Below are 8,699 nucleotides of genomic sequence, written 5' to 3'. Positions count from 1 at the left end.
TATCAGAACATTCTTTCAACAAGAACAGTGGTACATCATCAAACCCTGTAGATCTCTTATTTTTGAAAGTTTTTATAATTTCCAATATATTAATTTCAATTACTGGCCTATAACAGAATGACCCACCAGGTGTGTTTTTGATAATCGTACATGTATTGCTGTTATTTGGTACAATTGATAACACCGGGCTAGTGAAAAAGTCTGCAAAACCATTACTAGCATCTTTTTTGTTTTCATATATGCATTTCATAATTATTTGAGGCTTCACTGGTTTTAAATCAAGAGGAACGAACATTTGAAAAGGCCTTCTTACAGTTCGCATTTGATAATGCAGATCACAACACAATAATTGTAGACGTAACGCCTCAAGAATCAACGTCAAAACATACACCAGTAGGTACCACGATTTAAAAAAATGCCATTCTCATATATGATTGGTAAATTCGGAAAAGTTGACATTCACAATTACCACAAATTGTCTAATGGATTACAGAAAACTAAAGTAAAATATTTAAAGGTAATAAATCATATTTCAATGGACATAACAACCGAACCATTGCATTTACTATGGTTATACAGAAAAAGTATTTTTTCTTGCAAATCTCAATGTTGGCCTTCGTTTACGACAGTAGTTAATAGAGACAAAAATTAGAGTGTCAGCGAAATTATGCACATGCCATTTATAAACGAAAGTCCTAGTAATTACAATACTATTTATATTTTCTAGTGCCAGAAAAAAACGCTGAAATCAATCAAAAACACTGTTTTGTTACCTTCGATCAACCATTATATTATGAATGAAAAGACATAGTTGCATCAAATAAAGTTGAATTTACCACTATTATTCCAATATTAGGTGGATTTCACCTTTTAATGTCCTTTATGGGTAGCATTGGGTTCATTATGTCAGAAAATTGGTTGAAAGATAATTTTGCGAAATTTTCGAAGAAAGTTCAATTGACAAGATTCTTCAAGGACATGCATATGCTAGAGCTGTAAGAGCATATACCGTATTAAAATGGCACATCTCGAAAATTGGGGTATCTGAGCTTTTGGCATAAATGAACACAAAACTACTAGTCCTACAACTTGACCTTGACAAAATTTGAAAACGGACAATATCTAATAAATTCCGTTATACTGTGACCCTTTCGCACTCCCCTCCCATCCCTTACATCTTCTCGCAAGAGAGAAATGCCGATGTCTGTCCAAGTGGGTGTCTTAGTGAATGCTTTCATTACGAGTTTAGCCTTTCTATTAGAAAACTTGAGATAAGTATGGTTTTATATTTTGTGGATTATAAAGGAACATTAAGACTAAATGCTATATATTACTAAAACTTCCGAAAATTTAGGGGTTTATTAAAAAAGTTGTTTATATTACTAAAGTTATTATATGATGTTTGGAACTATATCTAAAGGGTTCTTGTTATTACAAAAGTACCTGTTTGATTTACAACATTAAAAGTTAAATCCTTGTAATACTACAATAATTCAACGAGTTTCTTAGTTGTGTCCATAAACCACAAAGTTTTTGGCACTAAGCCTTAATTATTATTATTGCAATTTTATGTACTAACGAATGTTAAACAAGAGGGTAACTATATCTTAATATCTTACAGATACATTGCAAAAAAATTGAAAGTAAATTTATAATTTACTGATATATAAACATAAGTACCAATTTACATATTATTCTGTATTTGTAGATAAATAATGAAGAAAATAAGAAGATTCCTTCAGGTTCATCAGAAAACTTTTTAAAGTAACAAGAAATAGCCGATAATACTCTGCTATCACAAAATAATCCATTGGTTGAGACTGTCAGTCTCAGACTAACGGCAATTTCACTAACGATATCTAAATATTTAAGAATTGCCTAAGTGGGTTTAGGTACTTCCTAACTCTAAAACGGATTTCACCATGCACTTCCTACGTTGATCCCATCCGGTGAAGAGCTAACAAACTAACACACCTAGGTAAGCCAAATCTTAATAGCTGTTTACAACTTTTTGTTTTAATTATATGGATGGCAATCTGCAATAATCAATCAACTAACAAAATACCAAAATTTGAGATTTTTATGTCAATAGTTTTTAAGTCTCATTCTATATTTTGTAAGAACAGTTCAAGTGTATTTGACGTATTTTACTTAGAAAAAAAACAACAGTTTGAAAGTATAGTGTAAGTCATTTCTGGTATACATTATTTTGCTGTAACAGTTCAAAGCACTTGAATCGAAAACGAATCATAGTACGCCAGTTAGGTTTGAGCCATAAATGTGTCAAGTCACTTGACTGTTACTGCAAAATGAAACAAGCCTCTTTCATTCTGCGTTACGAGATCAACAAGTTTGTTTGTGTGATGTGATTTTATTGTATTTTAAGCATTGAGGAATAGAAAGACAACTGCATATGAATATTGGTATACCTGGATTAGTTAGACATCGTTTTTCTCAGTTGAACTGTAAGGTAAGCATTGATTTTTATAATAATTTCATGTAACATTTTTTAAGGTTAGGATTTGCGACAAAATTTTCGAGAAAATTAAAAATATTTCAGTTGTTTGAAGGTATTGGTACGCGATTGACTCTACTATTTTATTTATTTATATCTTTAGGCACTAAGTTTAATTTAAATAAACGAAGACTTACTTATATTATTTTATTTACATCACTTATTTATTTTAATAATTACAAATAACACCAACTAACACATCTAATTTATTTACAAACTCAAATTTATAATTTAATTAACTAAACATAATAATTACGATAACTAATAAATACATTTCACTACATCCGATTCGAATACAATTATATCACGCGTCGCGGCTCGTTCATTGACTGACTGGCCTGTGCTCGAATTCCTGTTCTTAAATACTCTGACAGCGGTCGTCTCGAATCGCCGTGGAAGGTCTGGCCTTTACTCGTAACGCCGAGAAGATTCAAGAATAACTAGGCCGGGTTGTGAGGCGTCACATTGCCCCCTCCTTAAAAGATGGTTCCTCCTGGAACCTTGTCGGGACTGGAACTGGATGCTGGTATCTGCAACTGGACCCTCTTTTACAACTCCCAGTTGTATAAAAGTGACAGGGGGCGGTCTTCTCTCCGCACCAGTAACTATGCGGATTGCAACATACTAACACCTGGACCTCGGTGTCTTGGAAAATTTCTTCTACCATATTTCGGATAACTCTCCAGTCTAATTGGCGGCATTCTAACTTTGGCATGGCTAACTTTTGCACGTCGGACTCCAACACGTGCTCTCTCAATTGACATAATGCACCCCATACATCTTGGTAGGTAGGTTGGTCATGGATAGTGTCTTTTGTTACCAGATAGAATAGGTAACGTGATGCATTTTGGAGTTTCAATGCTTTGCCAGGAGCTGGCAGTTGGCATTGAAGTTCTGCAACTCGACCAAACTTTGCGTCTTTGATACTGGCCGGGATGGTATGGGCCAGTGAATAGTCATCGGGAAGTGCGAGTAGATCTCGCTTTTCTTCATTGGTAACACCATGTCTCGCTTTACCGGTACCTCCATAGGCCCCCATGAACTCCTCGAACGTGAGGTCAGGTATTTCTCGAACTTGGTTTACTTCCACTTCTTCATCTACGTCGTGGTCTCCTTCGTACGGCGCCAACCGGTTATGGTGGACTATCATCGGCTTTCCCCTAGGAATCTTGCTTATTCGGTAGATAACGTCATTAATTTTCTTGACAATGAGATACGGACCTTCCCAGAACTGCTGCAACTTGGGAGAACAACCTGTTCGCTTCTTTGGATTATAAAGCCAGACTTTGTCGTTCTCCCTGAAACATCCCTTCTCGGCTTGGGTATCGTATCGTTTCTTCATTCGGTCGCTAGCGATCTGAAGATTAGAACGGACCAACTCATGTATATCGTCCATTCTTCTTCTTAATTCATTCACGTAATCCTCACCAGCAACATCTTCTCCAGGTCGACATCCAAACTCTAGATCACAGGGTAGACGCATCTCACGTCCAAATAGGACTTTTGCTGGTGTTTGGCCAGTTGATTCATTAACAGCAGATCTATAGGCCATTGCGAAGAAGGGAAGGTACTGGTCCCAGTCTCGTTGATGATTGGACACCATCTTTGTCAAATACTTGCCGACTGTCCTATTCATACGCTCCACCATTCCATCGGATTGCGGGTGATAGGCCGTGGTTCTTGTCTTCTTCGTGCCTAGTTTATCACAGATTCCTTGAAATATATCGCTCTCAAAGTTCCTTCCTTGGTCACTATGGATCTCCAGAGGCACTCCGAATCGGCTGATGCAGTCTTTGATTAACACATCAGCAATAGTGGCGGCCTTCTGGTCTGGAATTGCGTAGATCTCAACCCATTTCGTGAAGTAATCCATTACCACCAACATGTATTTGCATCCATTGTCACTTTCTGGAAATGGCCCGGCAATATCCAAAGCTATTCTTTCAAACGGACTTCCAACATTGTACTGTCTCATAGGAGCCTTCCTTTTCCGGTAGGGTCCGTTACTTGTAGCACAGGTAGTAGATTTCTTACACCAGTCCTTCACATCGTCGGAACTATTCATCCAATAAAATCGTTCCCGAATTCTCTGAAGGGTCTTCTTTACACCAAAATGCCCTCCTGATGGACTGTCGTGTAACTGACGAAGTACTTCGGCTACTCTGCTTTTTGGAATCACCAACTGTTTTCTCCTCACTGAACCATCATCATTTTCTATTACTCGTTTAAGCAAGCTGTCTTCCAAGATAAATGAGTCCCACTGGGCCCAATACGTCTTAACTACTGAGCTTAGGCTTGATATTTCTTGCCAAGATGGTCGACGATTTTCTTCTTTCCATTTTCGAATCTTCTGTAAAACTGGATCTTTTTCTTGTTCTTCCTTGATCTTGGTAGGCGTCCACTCGTCGTTGACCACTTTTGTCTTTGTACTGCTGCTTCCTTCGACTCTATTTTGTTGCAATGGGAACATTCTGCTGGACACGGTCTTCTAGATAGAGAATCAGCGTTTCTGTGGCTAACTCCGGCCCGATGCTCGATCTTGAAATCATATTCTTGAAGTCGTTCAATCCATCTGGCTATCTGACCCTCTGGATTCTTAAACTGCATTAACCATTTAAGGGCGGCATGGTCGGTTCGGATTAGAAACTTCCTTCCGTAGAGGTATTGATAGAAGTGTTCCACTGATTTTACTACTGCTAGAAGTTCTCTTCTCGTGACGCAATAATTTCGTTCAGGTTTTGAAAGCACTTTACTAAAATATCCAAGGACTCGTTCCTGTCCTCCTTGGATCTGCGACAGCACTCCTCCAGTTCCCACATTACTTGCATCCGTATCTAAGATGAACTCTCCTTCTGGTAGTGGATACCCTAATATTGGCGCTGTAATTAAATGCCTCTTCAAAGTTTCAAAGGCCGTTTGGCAGTCTCCATCCCAGCAATAATCCCTTGCTTCCTCTGTAAGTCGCGTTAATGGCTTAGCAATATCTGCAAACTTCTTAATGAATCTCCGGTAGTATGTACATAGTCCCAGAAAACTTCTCACTTGATGTTTATCAGTTGGTTCAGGCCATTCCTTAATGGAATCGATTTTTCCTTTATCCACGGCCACTCCTTCTTTGCTGACTATATGACCTAAATAATTGACTTTACTTTGAAATAGCTGGCATTTCTTGGGGTTTAACATTAACTGGGCAGATTTAAGTCGATTAAAAACGTCTTCTAAATTCTTCAGGTGGTCTTCAAACGTCTCCCCCAAAACGATTATGTCGTCTAAATACACCAGGCACGTTTTCCAAGATAACCCTCTCAACACATTTTCCATAAGCCTCTCAAATGTTGCAGGAGCATTACAGAGTCCAAACGGCATAACGTTGAATTCCCATAATCCAGATCCTGTCGTAAAGGCAGTCTTCTCTTTGTCCACTGGATCCATTTCTACCTGCCAATATCCAGACTTTAAGTCCAACGTAGAAAACAATTTACTTCCAGCCAATGTGTCTAACGTGTCGTCGATCCGAGGCAGAGGATAACTATCTTTCTTGGTAACATTGTTCAACAAACGGTAGTCCACACAGAACCTCGTAGTTCCATCTTTCTTCTTGACCAGGACCACCGGAGAGACCCATGGGCTCGTAGAAGTTTCTAGCACCCCGTCTTTCTTCATTTCTTGAACAATCCTTTCAGCTTCCTCTCTCTTCGCCTGTGGTAATCGTCGAGCTGTTTGACGAATTGGTCTAGCGGTACCAGTGTCAATTTTGTGTTTGACAACTGTCGTTCTTCCTGTCTTTCCTCCTTTCGGTACGAATATGTCACGATATTGCCGAAGAAATTCCCTTAATTTCCTTTTTTCCACTTGGTTTAGAGACTGGCCTGCAACTGCAACCATTTGGTCGAACTTGTCGTTGGAATTATCTGGTGTTGTCGTCTGACGAATTATGGACGTCACGGGTATACAAGTTCCTACTTTTGTCTCCTTCTTGATGGTCACCGGGTAGTCATTGACATTAATCAATCTCACGGGAATTTCTTCAGCAGAAGTAACCAATTCCTTTCCAATTATGATTCCTCGGCCAACCTCCTCGTCGTGGTTCCATGGCTCCATCATAACAGGTGTTCCTTCTTCTACAATTCTCCCAATTCGCTACGATGATCGTTTCACTCCTCGCAGGCACAACTGTATCTTCTTTAATGGCTGCTAGCACAGTGCTGTCATCATGTGGGTGAAGAAATACCTCCTCGTTGCCCACTTTGATTACCCTGTTCTTAAAATCCAATTGAAATCCATGCAAATCCATTATGTCCATTCCTAATATAACATCTTATTCGATGTCTGCAACTATGACAGTATGGACGAACTTTTCTGCTCCAATCCCTAATTGTATCTGGATTTCTCCGTGGGTGTTGGCATTTTCACCTGTGGCAGTCCGCAGTCGCAACCTCGTTGGTAAGAGTTTCTTACGGCTGTTTATAACTGACGGTCGTATAATGGTCCTGGTCGCTCCGGTATCCACAAACAATGTATACTTTTTACCATTTATTTCTCCATCTACATATACAGTATCTTCACGACATTTCAAAGAAGCTATTAGTATGAGAGGGTCTTTGGAAAAGTTGCGGGTCGAAGCTGCCCCCCTAAGGCCGACCCGTTCTAGTTTTCCTGCTGGTGAGTCTCTTGATTGTTATTGTACCTAGGGTACTTACATGAGCTCCGAACGTGTCCCATTTCACCACAGTTCCAGCACCTTATGGTCTTCGTTTTCTTGGATGCAATGTCTTTCATCATATTAACAAGCTGGTCAAGTTTGTCCTCATCCTGTTCCTCTTTCACAGTCCTCACTTTACTGTACCCACCAGAGGCCTGGGTAGCTGATTCGTATTCGAGGGCGGCAGACAAGACATCGACCAGCGTCTTGTGACGAGCTAATCGCAGTGTTCTTTGCATTTCATGATCACGAAGGCCATCGATAAATGTTTGAACAGCCAACTTTTCCATCATGTCTTCGGGAGCTGTTGGATATGCATATCGTACTAACCTCGCAATATCGAACTCGTATTCTTGAAGAGCTTCATCTTTCTTTTGTCTTCGATTTTTAAACTGCGACTGATAGACATGCTCTAAATGTTCGTGTCCGTATCGCACATTCATTCTCTTTTTAAGCTGCTCGAAGTCATCTGTCTCCTCTACGGCTATTGTCTGGAGGACATCCAAAGCGTCGCCTCGTAGAGCAATAGTGAGGTTTACAGCGTTTTCTTTTTCGGACCATCCGTTCGCTCTGGCCGTCGATTCGAACTGTTTCATGTAGTTGTTCCATGATGACTTTCCGTCGAAATTTGGCACCTTAACACGAGCATGCCCTACACTCCCTTCAACCATCGACCGTGGCTCCAATTTGTATTTGGTTTCATCATCTTTAATGTCTGTTAAGATGGGTTCCATCCCTTTGTCTACTTTTTCCGTTTCCTCCATTTTCTTTTCTATTTCCTTGATCTTTTCTTCAAAAGTAGATTTTATGGACGATATCTTGTCGTCAAAATCCGAAGTGACTTTAGAGATTTCGTTAGTCATTTTGCTGTCAAGGGATGAAATATCACCCGAAACTTTCTTCTCTAACGATGCAATGTCTGTCGAAACTTTCAAAATATCCGAGGAAACTTGGGAAATTTCACTAGAAACCTTTTTCTCTAACGATGTAATGTCTGTCGAAACTTGGAATATTTCACTAGAAACTTTGTTCTCTAACGATGTAATGTCTGTCGAAACTTGGGAGATTTCACTAGAAACTTTACTCTCTAACGATGTAATGTCTGTCGAAACTTTCAAAAGATCCGAGGAAACTTGGGAGATTTCACTAGAAACTTTGGTCTCCAACGACGTAATTGACGAAATCAAAGCAGCATGATTGTTTTCAAACAAATAGGTTTCTGGATCTTGACCCTCTTCCTGAAGAGCGTTCTTTAGACGTTCGACTAGATCAGCCTTTTTCCCAGTAGAACTCAGGTCCCTTTCTTCCAATTCAAGTCTCAGGTCTGCAATTTTTAGCTTAAACAAGGTAGACATGATCACACACTTTATTTATTACGATTTATATTTTATTTATTTTAAGTATCCCACTTCTGACACCATTTGTTACGCTATTGACTCTACTATTTTATTTATTTATATCTTTAGGCACTAAGTTTAATTT

This window comes from Diabrotica virgifera, chromosome 9 (genome assembly GCF_917563875.1).
Source record: "Diabrotica virgifera virgifera chromosome 9, PGI_DIABVI_V3a".
NCBI lineage: Eukaryota > Metazoa > Arthropoda > Insecta > Coleoptera > Chrysomelidae > Diabrotica > Diabrotica virgifera.
Note: the sequence above shows the minus strand (reverse complement) of the source record.